We start from the raw sequence: 19,331 nt of genomic DNA on the forward strand, positions 1-19,331 counted from the left end.
AGATCTCGGCTCACTGCAATCTCCGCCTCCTGGGTTCAAGCAATTCTCCTGCCTCAGCCTCCCGAGTAGCTGGGACTACAGGTGCATGCTATCATGCCTAGCTAATCTTTTTATATTTTTAGTAGAGACGGGGTTTCACCATGTTAGCCAGGATGGTCTTGATCTCCTGATCCTCCCACTTCGGCCTCCCACAGTGCTGGGATTACAGGCATGAGCCACGCACCCAGCCCCCCTTATTTATTTCTTATCGTTCTTTCCCTTCTCTGGTCTGCCCAGCTACCTCAGTCTTTACATTTACTGTGCCCTTGGCTTGGGACACTCTTACTCCAGAGGTCCCTGGCTCATGTCTTCACTTCTTCAGACCTCTGCATCACATCAAAAGGATTCCCTTTAGTCCCCATCTATTATTGCATCCCCCATTCTGAGCATTCCTTATATTTGATTATTAATTTTTCCCCAAGCCAGGCAAAAATTAATCTTAGCACTTCTTAAGAGCTCAAGGTGGGTAGGTCACTTGAACGTAGGAGTTCAAATCCAGCCTGAGCCCTAGAGGCAGAGACTGCAGTGAACTGAGATCACACCATGCATTCCAGCCTGGGTGACAGAGCGAGAATCTGTCTCAAAAAAGAAACTTCAAGGAAATAATTAATTTTTTCTTTTTTTGAGTGGCATCTCCCTTTTTTGCCCAGGCTGGAGTATAGTCGCATGATCTCAGCTCACTGCAACCTCCAACTTCCAGGTTCAAGCGATTCTCCTGCCTCAGCCTCCCAAGTAGCTGGGATTACAGGTGTGCCACCACACCCAGCTAACTTAATGTATTTTTAATAGAGACAGGTTTTCACCATGTTGGCCAGGCTGGTCTCAAATGCCTGACTTCAAATGATCCACTTGCTTTGGCCTTGCAAAGTGCTGGGATTACAGGCATGAGCCACCATGCCTGGCCATAAAAAATTTTCAAAAATAATTTTGTCCATAGTGCTTAACTCTCTCTCTCTCTCTACACACACACACACACACACACACACACACACACACACACACATACATTTCTGTCTCTCTTGACTAAAATGTAAGTTCCATGAGGGCTCCATGACTTTTGTTCACTGCTGAGTCCCCAGCACCTTGGATGGAACCTGGGCACAGACGAGGTACTCAATGCATATGAGTTAATATCAAAAATCTTGAACAACTGAAACAATGATATGGCATTGACAAATGAGGAAATACTGGGAAGGTGACTGGGAGGAGGGTTGGTGGGATGGAGGGGTGAGAGGATGAGTCATTTAGAGCCCATGGAATTTAAGGTTAGCTGTGTAAATGACCGTACAGCCTGGTCGTTGAAATGCTGGCCTGGTGCTCAGGAGCGGCCAGAGGTGAGGGTCTATTGGAGAATTATGTGTCAAAGGTTGGTGGAAGCTGTGGAGTCAGTGAATCTCTGGGGAGATCATGGAAAGAGAGAGAGGTGAGACCTGGGGATGGAGCCCTAGAAGTTCACAACCAACTTTTTTTTTTTTTTTTTTTTTCTGGGACTTTACTGGCTTAAAAACTAAAAGTCCAGGTCAGGTGTAGTGGCTCTCACCTGGAATCTCAGCACTTTGGGAGGCTGAGGTGGGTGGATCACCTGAACCCAGGAGTTTGAAATCAGCCTGGCCATCATGGTGAAACCCCATCTCTACTGAAAATACAAAAATTAGCCAGGCATGCTGGCAGGTGCCTGTAATCTCAGCTACTCAGGAGGCTGAGGCAGGAGAATTGCTTGAACCTGGGAGGTGGAGGTTGCAGTGAGCCAAGACCACGCCATTGCACTCCAGCCTGGCAACAGAGCAAGACTCCGTCTTAAAAGAGAGAGAGAGAGAGAAACACAAAAGAACTCAAAGGATCATCTCCAACTTCTTTTTAACTTGGCAGTACAGCGAGTCCTGAACCAGGTATGTGGAGCCTTGATAAAGAACCAATAAGACAAAAATTAGAAAATATCTTGTATATGTCAAATAATGCTGCAAATATAAGGTCCTGTCACTGAGTTTTGTTTGAAATAAAATAATCATCGTGGTGCAGAGTGGTGGCTCATGCCTGTAATTCCAGTACATTGGGAGGCCGAGGTGGGCAGATCACAAGGTCAAGAGATCAAGACCATCCTGGCCAACATGGTGAAACCCTGTGTCTACTAAAAATACAAAAATTAGCTGGGCGTGGTGGTGTGCACTTGTAGTCCCACTACTCAGGAGACTGAGACAGGAGAATCACTTGAACCCGGGAGGCAGAGGTTGCAGTGAGCTGAGATTGTGCCATTGCACTCCAGCCTGGGCGACAGAGCAAGACTCTGTCTCAAAAAACAAACAAACCAAAAACTATTAATATTTGATCAATAGAAAACATGGTCCTTGTCCTTAGAGAACTTTATGGCTTACCTGCTGCAGCTTATAAGAACTTAGCCATATTTACTCAGCAATATATAAGGGAATAGAAATAAATATTGTGTCAACTCCCTGACTCTCACCCCTTCCCAGCTCCCTAACCCACAACACATATATCCTCCTTTCTTTCTTTTTTTTGAAACAGGGTCTTACTCTGTCACTCAGCCAGGGTGTAGTGGCACGATCATAGGTCATTGTGGTCTCAACCTCCAGGGCTTCAGTGATCCTCCCACCTCAGCCTCCCAAGTAGCTGAGACCATAGGTGTATGCCACCACGCCCAGCTAACTTTTTTATTTTTTGTAGAGATAGGGGTCTCGCTATGTTGCCAGGTTGGTCTTGAACTCTTGGGCTCAAGCAGCCCTCCCACCTCAGCCTCTCAAAGTGCTAGGATTACAGGTGTGAGCCACCAAACCCAGCCATATCCACCTTTCTGGTGAGCATGGACAAAGATGCCCTAATTCATTCAGACCAGAAGGTGATGAGGAATGTTTCCAGTCACCTTTCTTTACTCACAGACCTGTTCTGGGAAGAAGGGGTCAAGAATGTGGCAAACCTGGGCTTTAATACATTGACTAGAATATTTATTCAATAAATATCTATAGGCCATCTATTTAAGGCCTAATGCTGCATTAGGCCCTGTAGCGATATAAAAGAAGGTCCCTGTCCTTAATCTCACCAGAGTGATGAAGATAAGGTCCTGAAAACAAGGTCTTATATTACTAAGTGCCAATGTTAACTATAAGGCACTAAGATTCTAGAAAAGGGATGCAGTTTCACTCCTGTGGCCCAGGATGGAGTATAATGGCAGTATAAAAGAATCCATGGCTCTTAAGAAGCTAAGAGGCTTAAATGGAGAAACCTCCACACTCTAGGACTGGAGTAGATAACCTAGCACTTTAGGCATTTAAGACTCTAAGTCTTTCTGGAACGTGAAGGCCCACGGTGCTGGGGAAAGGCATTTGCCACATCTCCTATCCTGATGGTTCTGTGAATTCATCAGGATAGGAGAGGTTATGCCTTGGTAACAATGAATCTCTTATCTCAGGGGTTTGATACAGTAAAGGATTCATTTCTCGTTTATGCTACATGCCCAATGTAGATAAGGATGGCGTGGAGGGGAGATTTGCTCCATGTAATCTCTCGGGGACACAGGCTGATGGAGTTTCCACCATCCTAGAATGTTGTCTTCTCATGTGACTTTCAGGATTGCTGCAGCAGGGGCAAACAAACAAACAAACAAACAAACAAAAAACTATAGGAAGTTTCTAAGTGCCAAGACTGAGGGTGGTTATCATTTCTACCAATAATCAATTGGCTAAAACCTAGCTATATGTGCAAGGAACAACACAATATATAATCGTCCTTTCTGCCCTGAAAGAGGAAAAATGAAATAGGATTTCATGAACACATATAATATAAATCATGACCGATTATCCAAAGAATCTTACTTTGTTAATAATAGCTAACACTTATGTTTTGCTAATCTTTGAAATCCACCTGTGAGGCAGCTTTTATTATCATTAGCTCTATTTTATTTTATTTTACTTAATTTTTTTGAGACAGAGTCTTGCTCTGTAGCCCGGGCTGTAATGCAGTGGTGTGGTCACAGCTCACTGTAGCCTGGAATTCCTTGGTTCAAGTGATCTTCTCACCTCAGCCTCTTGGTAGCTGGAATTACAGGCATGCTCCACCACACCTGGCTAATTTTTTTGTTTTGTAGAGATGAGGTCTCACTATGTTGCTCATGCTGGTCTTGAACTCCTGAGCATAAGTGACCCTCCTGCCTCAGCCTCCCAAAGTGTTGGGATTACAGGTGTGAACCACTGCACCTGGCCATCTCCATTTTAAAGATAGGAAAGTGAAGCAAAAAGAAATTAAATCATTTATTCAAGGTCCCTCAGCTAGTAAGTGGCACAACATAGAGTCACTCAAGAAGTTTTTCTCAAGAGTTCATACCATGCCCAGGCTGGAGTCCAGTGGTGAATCATAGCTCACTGCAGCCTCAATCTCCCCAGGCTCAGGTGATCCTCCTAACTCAGCCTCCTGAGTAGCTTGAATTACAGGCATGCACCACCATGCCCAGCTACAGAGTTCCTGTTCTTAACAACTATGTTCTACCTCCTTTGTTATAGGCTTAGTTAAAATGGAAGTCAAATCTTGATTCCGTGTACCCTGCACCTCTTACATCGGGGTATAAAAAACTTCTAGCAATGGTGTCATACTTGACTCTGACTAGTCCGCCCTGCCAATATTTCCATAGCCTCAGTTGTATAAATATACTCACCATGCTCTTCACCGGCCTGTCTTGAACACCATCTGTTCAAAGGGTTGTGGATGACAGCGCGATTGTAAGCTATGTGGATATATATCTACTGTATGGGTATATCTACTATATAGGTATATATATGGATATAGATGCTGTTTCTAAATGTAACACATTCTTGCATAGGCATCAGCAACTGTCAAGAGCATTGTGTCCTCTGTCCTTGGATGAGGCATTCTTGCTCCCCTGTTCTCAACTGCTCTCCAGCACAAGTTATTCTCATTCTTTGGAAAACAGAAGTGAACTATGTTTTTCTCCTACATCAGTGTAACGGAGAAGATTTTGTTCAGATGACTGGTGGGGGAGACATTGACAGCTGGCCCTGAGCAGGGCTGAGTAATGGAAATCCAAGTTATCTCAAGCCTCAGAATTATTCAAGTTTCCTTCTGCAACCTGTGTGTTCAAGGTCAGACTAGGCTGAAAACAACATGAGGTTACAATTTCAATAATGTCCAGTCTTTAAACCTAATGTGAATATGGATTTTGTTTATGTTGTTCATTATTATATAGTGAGTATCTAGAACAGTGCCTGGAATATAGTAGACATGCCATAAATGTTTGTTGAGTAAATTTATTGACCAAATTCTGGTCCTCTTTGGAGGCATGATGGTGTCGTGGTAGAGTGATACTGTTTGGCTCTGTGTCCCCACCCAAATCTCCTGTCGCATTGTAATTCCCAGTGTTGGAGGAGGGACCTAGTGGGAGATGATTAGATCATGGAGCAGACTTCCCCGTTGCTTTTCTCGTGATGGTGAGTTCTCATGAGCTCTGATGATTTAAAAGTGCATGGTACGCCTCCCCCCTCCCCCTCCCCTGCTGCTCTGACGTGGTAAGATGTGCTTGCTTCCCCTTCGCCTTCCACCATCATTGTTAGGTTCCTGAGACCTCCCAGCTATGCCTCCCTTATAGCCTGCAGAACTGTGAGTTACTTAACCCTTTTCTGTCTATAAATTGCCTCGTTTCAGGTATGTCTTTATAGCAGTGTGAGAACAGACTAACACGTAGATCATTGACATTAGAATCCGATAGACTTGTGTTTGAACCTCACAAACTGTATGACCCCTTGTTGTTATTTATCCTCTCTGACCTCCTCTTCTTTCCTTATTGGCAAAATGAGGCTAATATTACCTACCTCTTGGATTGTTATGAGAATTAAATCTGATACTTGATGCCAGGCACTCAGACACGGAAGCTAGCTACGGCTCTGCCCTGTATCAGAAAAATCCCTGGAGCACAGCCTAGTCACACATACCTGCAGTCCCAGCTACTCAGGAGGCTGAGGTGGGAGGATGGCTTGAACCCAGGAGTTTGAGGCTATAGTACACTATCATCATGCCTGTCAATAGCCATCTGGATAATATAGCAAGACCCTGTCTCTAAATAAATAAATAAATAAATTTTTAAAAAGAAAAATCACCAGTCACAGTGGCTCACACTTGTGATCTCAGCACTTTGAGAGGCAGAGGTGGGCTGATCATGAGGTTAGGAGTTTCAGACCAGCCTGGACAATATGGTGAAACCCCGTCTCTACTAAAAATACAAAAATTAGCCCGTGTGGCAGCACACACCTATAGTTCCAGCTACTTAGCAGACTGAGGCAGAAGATTCGCTTGAACCCAGGAGGCGGAGGTTGCAGGAGGCAAAAAACAAAAAAAAAAAAAAAAAAAGAGGAAAAAGAAAGAAGCCGTGTCAAAAAAAAAAAAAAAAAAAAAAGAAAAATCTCTGGAGATCTTGTCATTCCTCAGGGTTCCCCACAGACATTTCTGTAAGTCGTTAGGGGTGTCTCAGCTATGTTCACCAGTAGGTCTTCTTAGCTACCAAATCTCATGTTTCTTTTGGATTCTCCACCAACCTCCTCCTCCTCTACTCTGCTTTCTTTTGGTTGTCTGACTCTGAGCTCTCGCCTACCATTTTGCAGTGTCCGCCATGTAGGGTGTTAATATCTGGGCAAATAGTGGTGCCTCCTGCTTAAAGTCAATGACTCAGTGAGGTCAACAATGAGTCAACAGGACCGAGGCTGCTGCAACCGCCACTCCCTAAAGCTTAAGGTATTCACCAAAGTTGCCACCATCCCCCATTGCAGGTGCCTGTCTCCTAGGCCACCTCAGTGAGCCTCCTAGATGAGCATCTACCCACTGAAGCAGGAAGTGTTCCTCGGCGGCTCCCATTCCACAGGTCCCAAGTGGCTCTGCAAATTGAGGAGTATCCCTGAACCCTACTGACTTCTGCTTGTGCCCACAGTGCTGCAGATGTCCCCAATATCTCAAAGAAATTTTGTGTGACAGTGCCCGCGTCAGCTCTCCATCACCTAAGCCCCCATCTATCCTATGCGATTAGGACTTCATCACAACCATTGGGTGCTGGGTGGGAAGCAATTGGAGAGGCATACACCCAGCAGTTACTTGAAACCACTCCTTCCCCTCCAGAAACCAAGGCCATTATTATCATCTAGTGTCTTTCAGTTTCTCTTACTTATTTATTTTTTAGAGACAGGGTCTTGCTCTGTTGCCCAGAGCAGAGTGCAATGGTATAAGCATAGCTCACTGCAGCCTTGAACTCCTGGCTCAGTACATTGCAGCTCGCTATGGCTCTGCCCTATATCAGAAAAATCCCTGGAGCTCGGCCTGGTTGCACACACTGGTTGTCCCAGCTACTCAGGAGGCTGAGGCAGAAGGATGGCTTGAGCACAGGAGTTTAAGGCTGTGGTACGCTATCATCATGCCTGGCTATTGACATGGGGAATATAGCAAGACCCTGTCTCTAAATAAATAAATAAATACATTTTTAAAAAAGAATAAATCTCTGGAGATCTTGTTCCTCCTGTTCCCCTCAGACATTGCTGTAGGTCTTCAGCGGTGTCTCAGGTGTGCTCACCAGTAAGTCTTCTTAGCCCAGGAGTTTGAGACTGTAGTATACTATCACCATGCCTGTCAATAGCCACCTGGGCAATATAGCAAGACCCTGTCTATAAAGAAATAAAGACATTTTAAAAAAGGAAAATCTCTGGAGACCTCCCACCTCAGCCTCCTCAGCTGGGACTATAGGCATGCTCCACCATGCCAAGCTAATTTTTAAAAAAATCATTACTTTGTATAGACAGGGTCTCACTATGCTGTCCAGGCTGACCTCAAACTCCTGGCCTCAGTGATTCTCCCACATCAGCCTCCTAAAGTGCTGGGATTATAGATCTGAGCCACCGAACCTAGCCTCTCACTCTCATAGAAAGAGTTCTTTCCTGGTGGCTTCCAGGTCATTCATGCAAAAAAGGCTCCTGACAGGCTTCTCCACTGGCCCTCTACCCAAGACCAGACACGTTTTAGCCCCAGCTAAAGACAGCTTGTTTCCAGCCTAGGGCCTCATTACTTTTAAAAGGGAAAAAAATTAGACAGTAAAATCTAAAAGCATTAATTTTCTTAGGCCTTTTCAGATTTGATCAACAAAAAATTAATACCGCCGGGCGCGGTGGCTCAAGCCTGTAATCCCAGCACTTTGGGAGGCTGAGGGAGGTGGATCATGGGGTCAAGAGATCGAGACCATCCTGGTCAACATGGTGAAACCCCGTCTCTACTAAAAATACAAAACATTAGCTGGGCATGATGGTGCGTGCCTGTAATCCCAGCTACTCAGGAGGCTGAGGCAGGAGAATTGCCTGAACCCAGGAGGCGGAGGTTGCGGTGAGCCGAGATCGCGCCATTGCACTCCAGCCTGGGTAACAAGNCCTGGGTAACAAGAGTGAAACTCCGTTTCAAAAAAAAAAAAAAAGAAAAAAAATTAATACCGAGATTTACAAAATTAAGGATTTCTTGGATAAACATTAGAAAAACAAAACTAATTAAGATTATTTGGTAAAAAGCAGAGGTAGAAAGTTCTACCCCTTAATAACAGATTAGAGGAAAGATTGCACAGAAGCCAGCAAGGGAAGAGGTATCTGCAGAGCTGGCGTCTGATATGCAAAATGCTGATAAGGCTTAGAAACTCAGAAGACCTGGAGGAGGCCCCCTTTGATACTGTTTGATAAACCAACAAGTGTGATCACAGTGCCAGGGCCTGTGCTAGGAATTGTATGTACCCTGTCTTTAATCTTCAAACAACTTTGTGTTACTGGAAAAAACACCTGCCCACACCCACTCCCTCCCCTACACACCCAACAGGGCCTGGGAGGAAGAAGGCCTGTTTCTCAGAGCAAATGTAACCTGGCAGCCCTTAAAATACAACTGGTAATTTTAAAGCTTTAGTAGAGTCCTTGGATATGTTGAGGGAGAGCAGAGTTTGCAGCAGGAACCGGAGAGAGATGCATTGGTTGAGTTATGTTATGCAGTTATTATCCTATAGGAAGGATGTGTGTTTCCTCTAGAAGGTGAGGGCTGAGTAGGAAGAGAAAGGAAAGAAAAGGAAGACAAAGTGGCTTGAGAGCACAGCGGGAGACCGGAGCTGGAACAGGGAAAGATGCCAAGGAACAGACAGACTGAGAGAATATATAATGTACATATAGCTTACATCTATATAGGGCCACATATGTGTGTGTGTGTGTGTATAAAAATTTCTTGTAGAGAAAGGATCTCGCTTTGTTGCCCAGGCTGGTCCCAAATGCTTCTTGTGGTCCACCCACTTCAGCTACTAAAGTGCTGGGATGGCAGGCTTGAGCCACCACGCCCACACAACAAGATTAATTTTTTAGTATGCCTAGCAGGATACAAATCCCTCCATGCCAAGCTTGTCTAACCCGCGGCCTGTGGACTGCATGCGGCCCAGGACGGCTTTGAATGCGGCCCAACACAAATTTGTGAACTCTCTTACAACATTATGAGATTTATGCGTAGACTTTTTTGTTTGTTTGCTTATTTATTTGTTTTTTAGCTCATCAGCTATCTCTAGTGTTAGTGTATTTTATGTGTGGCCCAAGACAATTCTTCTTCCAATGTGGCCCAGGGAAGCCAAAAGATTGGACACCTGTGCTATATGCAAAAACCTCAGGTAACTGAGTTTTTGTTGAAATTAAGGAAAGAACTGAACTTTACAACTGGATTGATATGGCATAGGCCAGAGGCAGCGTGAGGGATGATGAACCAATATTTCAGAATTTAAATAATTCTGGGGAAGCAGGAGCTCACAGCCAGGGTGACTGTATGCATAGGATGATTGTATGCATCTTCAGGAAGTTTTCAGAAATCCCAGGGGGATGTTGGACTGCCCATAACCCTGTGATGGGAATTTGAGAACATTTTACCTAAAAATTAAGGGTCAGGAAGACTCTCCAACTGAGCTCTGTTTATACCTAAAATCACACGGTATGTATGATTGTTTTAATCAAGTTGTCATTTTGCATCACATTTATAACAGAGTCATTAGAATATCCTGACTTTAAAAGTTTTGTGCAAGGTGGGCACATCTTAAATTTAATTCTATAAAATAGTATTCTGGCTGTTTCCAGGCTTGTTTTATGTTTTGTGTTTTTTGCAATTATAATTACTGCTATGATAAAAAATCTATCTGTGGGATAGATTTTTACAGCAGCTTAACCATGCCAACATAATCCAGACTGACTAGGACTCTGAAATTTAGTCTCCGTGGAGAGACCGAATATGCAAATGGACAATGGCCAGACCATATATGAAAACTGAACTCTGATCCACAACCGCTGTAGCGACCAGGCCAGGAAGCCGAACCACAACCTCTATAGCAATCAGCCCCCAGATGGTCAGGGCTTGGGCAATCATTGCCAGCTTCCCTAAATTTTGGCCCTCCTTCTAACTCAGGACCAACCAGAGAAAGCCAGGTATGCTCTCCACACCAATCCTGTAGGGCACCCTGCTTCGTACTAGCCTGCCTCCTGCTCTTTCATGCTAACGAGCTCCTATCAGAGCACACCTGAAGCCCTCCCCTTTTTTCCTCACTTGCCAACTCCCCCGCCTGTCTTTGACTGTCTGCCAAAACCAAGTGCTAGTGGCTGACTCCCTCGCTATAGAAAGCTCTCCATAAATCTCCTCTGCTTGTTCTCATTCCAGTTTATATCTACACTCCTGGCAAAGCCTAGCTCAGGTCAACCTGGTAGATACTGAACCCAAAGGAATATCACAGGCCGAACACTGCATAGGAGCGTTTTCTACCATGAGCCATTAGAAAATTCCTGGCTATTTCTAGAAGGACATTTAGCGAAAATCCACCTCCACACACCATGCATACCTACCAGAGAGAAGGCCCTGGGTCCCATGTCGTCTTTGACTGCTTGATGCCTGTGCAGTAGCAGAAGCAGCAGAAGCAGGAAGCCACAGAAAATAAATCAGCTGCCGAGTTCGAATTGCCCCAGTCCATCATGCTGCCGTGTCACCAGCGCGCGGTGCCAGGCCTATTACCACCACAAACACTGAAGTCACTTTTCAAAACATGGTCAAACAAACTCCAGCAGGGTCAGCCAGGCGTTAAAACACTCAGACACAATTGTCAAAGCAAAGAACTATGTGCCAGTAAATGTAAGTCAGGGCTCCAGTTTAGCAATCACCTGGCCGACAGCCTGCAGATTAACCCTTTCTGGACAGACCTGACCCATTGTCAATTCAGAGGGACATGGATACAGGGAGGGCGGAAGGGGATGGGGTGGGAGGGACCAGGCATGGGGTTCAGTCAGACTGAAACTGGGGTGATTTTCTGTGCTGTCATTCCTGGGCCACCACAACTTTGGGGGCTGTGGGTAACTGTCAACTCAGGTCATCTTCCCATGTCTTCTTAAGCCTCTTGAGTTCACACAGTTACCCAGAACCATCAGGAAACAGAGGGAGATTTTCTCCTACTGTATGCCTGGACCTGAGATTCCCTTAAGTTTTGCACGTTTCTTTTTAGTATTTAGCTCCTTGAAGGACACATGACAAGAGACCCACCTTTATTTGATTAGGGTTCCCTTGCCAGGTGTGTTACCAGTGCCATTGCAGATGCTTACATTCTGGGCGCCCAAGAAAAAATCTGAAAAGCTCCTCTCTAGCCCCGCATTCTGATAAATGATGCTGTCTAACAATATATAGGCTTTTAAAGTCTATTAAGCATCATTTACAAATCCCATTAGGTTTTAATCTCTGCAAATCTCCCAAGTTGGTATCATCATTAACATTATCCCCTTCTGAGGCTCAGAGAAGGGGATAACTGACTTGCCCATGATCACGAAGCTAGGAAGGGACACAGCTGGGACTCATCTGACTCCAGAATCCAGTAGTACTTTGAGGATGGGGCTGGAGGGTCATGGGTCGGGGGTGGGTAGGAAATCCAGCTCTCACTAGAGCTGGAGGTGTTTGCCCAAAGCTTCCTGATATAATAGGAGGGTGTTGAGTTTGAGGGTTTACAAGGCTCACAGGGAGGCCCATGGCTGGAAATCGCCTCTGGGTACTCTTCAAGCCCTGGAAAGGGAGTGCACACCGACAGCTCTTCTGGTATTTTAATGAAACAAAAAGCAGGAAATACAGGGAGTTGGCTGGTTGCTGGGATGGCGCCTAACATAATCTTTAACTGTAATGGGCTGGTCATTTCCTGGATGTAAAGGAAAAGTTTAAGAAAAAAGTGACAGAGAAAGAACCCCCTCCCAGCCACCCAGCCCAGCCAGCTGCAGAGAGGAAAGCAAATGAGCTTCTATAGATGGAATCCTTTGTTTGAATAGAGGCTAATTGTGGCTCCTCTTTGCTCGTAACCTGGGGTCAGGTGGCTGACACCCAAACGCTTCCCTCAAGGCTGTAACTAGGAGCCCCTGGAAGAATGAGCACACTGGGACTCAGAAGGGGACCACTTACTTAGAGAAAGGTCTGAATCTGGAAGAAGCAAAGGATCAAGTCAGACGTGTGAAGAGTAAGGAGCCCATGGATCTCAAGAGAAAGGACATTTTTCTGCAGAGTTCCCCTCCTTATCCTCTGTCACTGTCACATTTAGGTAAAAAGACCAAGTGATAAATAGCACCTGCCAGCCACGGTAGGAATGGCCAGAGTGGCAGGTGGCCTGTGCACAGGGGGCTGGATTAGGGCAGAGGCGCCCACGGAGGCCCAAGCCTGTTTCGCTGCCCTCCTGACCCCAGCAGCCCCAGCCACCAGTGTGATAAAGTGAGTGCCTCCAGGGGGCCCGGAAGGCAGACACCCTGCCCAGCCCCCTCCACTGTCCTCCAGCCTCCTCAACCGCCTCACACCACTTCCGCTCACCCAGCTCCTTTCTCCTGGCCAGCCTCCCACATGCAGGTGCCAGTGGGAATGCACTTAGATTGATTCTGTACTCCCCTCGGGGTGCTAAACACGCTCCTGGGCTGAGAACAAAAGGGAACAAATTGCTGGAAGTGGAGAAAGCCATTCTGCTTTTCTTCCTCTCTGGTCCTATCCCCTTCTAGCACCCCAGCCAGGTGGTGCCCTCTGAGTGGCAGCTTCCTGCTGTGAGACTCTTGTGAAAGCCATGTCAGGGCCCTGTGGTAGGGACGGGGAGACAGCTACCAGTGATTCTGATGGGAAGGCGATCTCTCTGCGCTGTCTGCCATCCCAGGGCTGGGCCACGTGCTTGTGATCGAGACTGCCTGAGAGAAGGGAGCTCAGGATGCTTGAGTTGGGACTGCATTTTGACGGGAAGACCTTCGAAATGTTTATGAAGAGAAGAGAAAACACACATGGAAATTCAACAATAAACCCAGGCTTTTAAAAGAACCCAGAAGTGAGTCCTGAGTTTTGTAAGAGGCAAGACTTGGATACAGCTTTAGGGCAGATGGTTACTTAGTTCTGGAAAAACCAATGTAATGGCTCATTTAATTATGCAAATGTTGGGTTACAGGAGCTGGAAGGGAAAAATGCTCTGGTGGTAGAATGAATGGGCGTGTCTGCTTGAAAGTCCTGCTGTAAATCTCTGCTTCTTCCTTAGAAAAAACTAGATTTGCTGAGAAAGACTTTGATCTGTGCCAGACCAATGCTCTATTGCAGCTGCCTATGTTCTTTTTATTTATTTATTTATTTTGAGACGGAGTCTCCCTCTTGTTGCCCAGGCTGGAGTGCAGAGGCACAATGTCGGCTCACTGCAACCTCTGTCTCCCGGGTTCAAGTGATTCTCCTGCCTCAGCTTCCCGAGCAACTGGGATTACAGGCACATGCCTCCATGCCCGGATAATTTTGTATTTTTAGTAGAGATGGGGTTTCTCCATGTTGGCCAGGCTGGTCTCAAACTCCCGACCTCAGGTGATCCGCCTACCTCGGCCTCCCAAAATGCTGGGATTACAGGCATGAGCCATCATGCCCGGCCATATGTTCTTGTACCACTCATCATAGATGAAGAATCTGCATTTGTGAAGTCCTTGTGGGGACCTGGGTGCATACAGTTGCAGAGATTCTATATGCAGCCCAGCCCTACAGACTGTTTTGGGATTCCCAGGAGAGACCCTGTTGGCCAAGACATTGGTGTCCCCATCACCGGCACTATTAATGATGAATCCCTTTTGAGTGGCTTCTCTAGTATCAAACATTCAGTAGGTAAGGCTCAGGAGTTCTTATCCTGAGTCCATGGATCCCCATGAGGTCAGTAAATAAAATTCAGAGACTCCATGTACTTGAATGAAAAAAAAATCTTCATTTTTTTACTAACTCCTAAATGATTTTAGCATTTCCATAAGTAGTAATACAGGTAAGAAACTACAGTAGTATTAGCAGAACTGGTGACCTAGCTATGGTTTAGATATCGTTTTTTTGGTACCCCCACCACAAAGAAATTTGATCCCCAGTGCTGGAGGTGGGGCCTAATCAGCTTTTGGTTCATGGAGCGGAATCCCTCATGACTGGCTGGGTGCCTCCTCAAGGTATTGAGTTTTTACTCCACTAGTTCCCATGAGAGCTGCTGGTTAGAAAGAGCCTGCACCTTCCCCCTCTCTCTTGCTTCCTCTCTCACGTGATTTTTACACACCAGCTCCCCTTTGCCTCACACTGTGAGTGGAACCAGCCTGAAGCCCTCACCAGAAGCAGATTCTAGTGCCATGCTTCTTGTACAGCCTGCAGAATCGTGAACCAAATCAACCTCATTTCTTTATAAATTACCCAGCCTCAGGCATTTCTTTATAGCAACAAAAAACAGACTAAGACAGTCACCACTAGAAACTATAGATATTTTCATGTCACTTTACTGTTTTTTTGTTTTTTGTTTTTTTAAGAGACAGGGTCTCGTGATGTTGCCCAGGCTGGAGTGCAGTGGCTATTCACAGGTGCGATCCCACTACTGATCAGCTTGGGAGTATCGACCTGCTCCGTTTCCTACCTGGGCTGGTTTACCCCTCCTTATGCAACCTGGTGGTCCCCCGCTCCCAATAGGTCACCATATTGATGCCGAACTCAGTGCGGACACCTGATCGGCATAGCGCACTGCAGCCTAGAACTCCTGGGCTCAAGCGATCCTCCAGCCTCAGCCTCCCGAGTAGCTGGGACTACAGGCAAGGGCCACTGCGCCCCCGGCGTCACTTTACTGTTGTTGGTGTTATCTTGAAATATTGTGTACATTCATTGCTGCTTCAAATTTACAGTAGTTATTAGACCTGTCCCCAGAAACTGGCAAGGTTAAACCCAACTTCCAGTTGTTAGGTCATCCTGAAAGCCTGTAAGCTACTGATGAGTTTGGGCAAAGGTGAGTTTACCTACATGATATTTCCAGCCAACTATCTTGAACACAACTCATGTTACCATTGAAAACTAATATCTAACATGTATTATGCTAGCTAACAAGCCCTCTGGTGTTAAAAGGAAATAAAGATGGTTGAAGTTGTAATGATATCACCCTCTGGTTAGATCTTTTTTGCTTAGAGTTTTTCTTAAAATCTTTCAGATGTTATTCATTTCTGAAGAGTACATTTCTTTTAGAAGACTCCAAATGTTAATTAACTGCTCCCAGTGTGTAGATGACATATATATCATATTAACTATGCTGAAATATTTAAAAGCAAATGATAGCAATATAATGCAAATCAGAGCTGATCCAGAAGTTTGACAGAAATTGTAGGTCATCTGATACACCCAGTGAATCCTTGTGCTTCTTTTGGGGGCTAAACATCGAATGTCTTCTTGAATTTACAGTTGAAACCACCTGGGAAACAGCATGGACTCATGGACTAATAATACATGGCCTCATGTATTAGTCGGTTCTCATGCTGCTATAAAGAACTGCCTGAGACTGCGTAATTTATAAAGGGAAGTGGTTTAACTGACTCACAGTTCAGTATGGCTAGGGAGACTTCAGAACACTTAAAATCATGGCAGAAGGGAAAGCAAACGCATCCTTCTACACATGGCGGCAGGGAGAAGAAGAATGAGAGCTGAGTGAAGGGGAAAGCTTCTTATAAAACCATCAGGTCTCATGAGAACTCACTATCACAAGAATAGCATGTGGGAAGCTGCCCCCGTGATTCAATTACTTCCCACTGGGTCTCTCCCATTACTTGTGGGGATTATGGGAACTACAATTCAAGATGAGATTTGGGTGGGGACACAGCCAAACCATATCACCTCACATACTGCTATACCCCTTGGTCAAGAGTGGACTGTCAGAGCAAGTCTGACAAACTTTCTAATGCTGGGTCATTAGAAAAATAATTTCCTGGAGTAGGAAACCACTGTTGCATCTCTTTATTCTTTCCTTGTAGAGAAACATTATTTCACAGGAAGACAACAGACACATGCTGGATGCTTGCTTCCCCTGCTCTTAGCTATATATCGCAAATGTCTATTATCAAAGATGCTCGCTCCAGCTAACTATAGCCAAGGTATTGAGTCCAAGAGCAGGGGATGCCAATCTTTACCACTCTTGGTATCACTTTCAAATGTAAAGAGGCTCAGTGCTCTTTAGCAACTAGAGACCAGGATTCAGTTTTCTCCCTTTTGAAATTGAACTACCTTTTGGCCAGAAAGAATGAAGTTATTTAAAACCTCAGCATTATTAATGCAAGAAGGGACCACAAAGTGTATTTGGTCTACCTTCTCCATTTAACAGATGAGGAAGCAAAGGCCAGGAGAGAAACAGGGTGATCATCCCTAATCTGAAAATCTGAAATCCAAATCACTCCAAAATCCGAAACTATTTGAGTGCTCCCATAATGCCATAAGTGGAAAATTCCACACCTAACCCCATGTGATGGGCTGCAGTCCAAACACAGCCATGCAACATGCAGTTTGTATTTCTGGGGTTCTTGATGTTTGTTTTTATTTGTAGTTTGTTTAGAAACAGGGCCACACAGGTTAGATTGCAGTGGCTCAATCATAGCTCACTGCAGCCTTGAACTCCTGGGCCCCACTGATCCTTCTGCCTCAACCTCCCACATAGCTAGGACTACAGGTGCATGCCACCATACCTGGCTTGTGGTGTTGTTTTTAAATTAATGCTACATTATTTTTTACTTTTAAGTACTTCCGGGCAAGTGAATGTTAGGAAATGATTGCTGGCCATGCATGGCAGCTCACACCTGTAATCCTGGCACTTTGGGAGGCTGAGGTAGGAGGATCACTTGAGGATCACTCCACCTCTAAAAAAAATTTAAAAGTGAGCTGGGTATGGTGGTGTGCACTTGTAGTCCTAGCTACCTGGGAGGCTAAGGTGGGAGAATCATTTGAGCCCAGGAGGTCAAGGTTGCAGTGAGCTATGATGGCAACACTGCACTCCAGCCTGGGGAAGAGAGTGAGACCCTGTCTCAAAAACAAAAACCAAACAAAGGAAATGATTGTTTATTGGTAGCACACAAATTCAGTCAGGAATTATGGTGATGCTAAATAACTACAGTTGTCCACATAGGTGGCTGTAATAATGACACCTTTGCTTTCTGATGGTTCAGTGTATGCAAAGCTTTTTCAAACACAAAGTTATTATTACCATTATTTTTTAGAGACAGGGTCCTGTTCTGTTACCCAGGCTGGAGCACAGTGACAAAATCATAGCTTACTATAACCTTAAACTCCTACACTCAAGGGATCGTCCCACCTCAGCCTCCCAAGTAGTTGGAACAACATGCTGGCTATTTTAAATTTTTTATAGCCACGTGGTCTCACTGTGTTGCCCAGGCCAGTCCTGAATTCCTGGCCTCAAGCAGTCTTCTTATGTAGGCTTCCCAAAGCACTGGGATTACTGGTGTGTGCCACTGTGCCTGGCCCAAGCACAAAATTAATAAAAATATTATATAAAATTACCTTCAGGCTATGTATATAAGGTGTAGATAAAACATCAATAAATTTCATGTTTAAACTTGGGTGGATATAGGTAAATACTGCAAAATATGAAAAAAAAAAATCCAAGGCCAGGTGCGGTGGCTCACACCTGTAATCCCAGCACTTTGGGAGGCTGAGGCGGGTGGATAACCTGAGGGCAGGAATTCGAGACCAGCCTGGCCAACATGGTGAAACCCCGTCTCTATTAAAAATACAAAAAATTGCCTGGGCATGGTGACAGGCACCTGTAATCCCAACTACTCTGGAGGCCGAGGCAGGAGAATCGCTTGAACCCTGAAGGCAGAGGTTGCAGTGAGCAGAGATTGTGCCATTGCACTCCAGCCTAGGCAACAAGAGTGAAACTCCAACTCAAAAAAAAAAAAAAAAAAATCCCAAACACTTCCGGTCCCAAGCATTTCAATTAAGAGATACTCAAGCTGTATTTGTTTAATGGCTACATTGCAGGCATACTGACCAGTCTGAGAGGGCCTTCCTTCAACATAAAGATCGAGTTCCTGCTGAGATGAGACAGTGGGAGATGATAAAATTGTACCTTCAAAGTAAATGTGTAGCCTATATGCTGACGATAAGCACTCAGAAAATGTGACAGGAAAAATACCTCACTTATGGTGGCATCAAAAAATCATAAAATTCCCTGGGTAGATTTCTTCACATTGTCCACAAAAACACATTCTGGATAAAGAGCTAAGTGTAAGAAAAAAAAACCCCACAAAGCTATAAAGTGCTAGAAGAAAAAAATTGGAGATTATTTTTATGATCTTTGAGGAGGAATGAATGACTTTCCTAAGCAAGAAACAAAACTCAAATCACAAATGAAAAGATCTAACGATATGACTGAATAAAAATGAAAAACCACTGTAAACAAAAGCAAATGACAAGTAACAGATGAAGAGGAAATATTTACAATAGGCCCCTTCCTGGCTCCGCACCCCGGAGCCCCTGCCCCACCGCAGGTCGGCTCCCGGTCCCGCTTCCCCGCCCCTCCCCTCTCCAGACCCTGCTCCCCCAACCCCCGACCCTGCCCCTCCCCCACGTCCACTCCCCATTTAAAAAAAAATGGAAATATTTACAATATTTATAACAAGCAAAGGATTAATACCCACAACATATAAAAAAAATTTTGGCCAGGCTAACTCCTGTAATCCCAGCACTTTGGACAGCTGAGATGGGTGAATCACCTGAGGTCAGGAGTTCTAGACCAGCCTAGCCAACATGGTGAAACCTTGTCTCTACTAAAAATACAAAATTAGCTGGGCGTGGTGGTGGGCACCTGTAATCCCAGCTACTCAGGAGGCTGAGGTGGGAGAATCATTTGAACCCGGGAGGCGGAGGTTGCCGTGAGCCAAGATCACCTGCACTCCAGCCTGGGCAACAAGAGTGAAACTCCATCTCAA

At 45.1% G+C, this 19,331-nt stretch overlaps 1 long non-coding RNA gene across 2 annotated transcripts in view; it reads right to left on the bottom strand.

The window, feature by feature from the left end:
* The window catches only part of LOC119472048, a 16,584-nt gene extending 1,461 nt beyond the window's left edge, over positions 1-15,123 (bottom strand). Inside the window, exons 1-3 of one of the 2 annotated variants that reach the window (XR_005201162.1) lie at positions 14,890-15,123; positions 12,146-12,156; positions 228-263 (exon numbers count right to left, since the gene is read on the bottom strand). This is a non-coding gene — a long non-coding RNA (uncharacterized LOC119472048). Of the gene's footprint in view, positions 1-227; positions 264-12,145; positions 12,157-14,889 lie in introns of those variants that run through there. The other variant, XR_005201161.1, reaches the window with a different exon arrangement.
* Between the last annotated feature and the right edge of the window lie 4,208 nt (positions 15,124-19,331).

This window comes from Cebus imitator, unplaced genomic scaffold (genome assembly GCF_001604975.1).
Source record: "Cebus imitator isolate Cc_AM_T3 unplaced genomic scaffold, Cebus_imitator-1.0 Scaffold83, whole genome shotgun sequence".
Classification (NCBI taxonomy): domain Eukaryota; kingdom Metazoa; phylum Chordata; class Mammalia; order Primates; family Cebidae; genus Cebus; species Cebus imitator.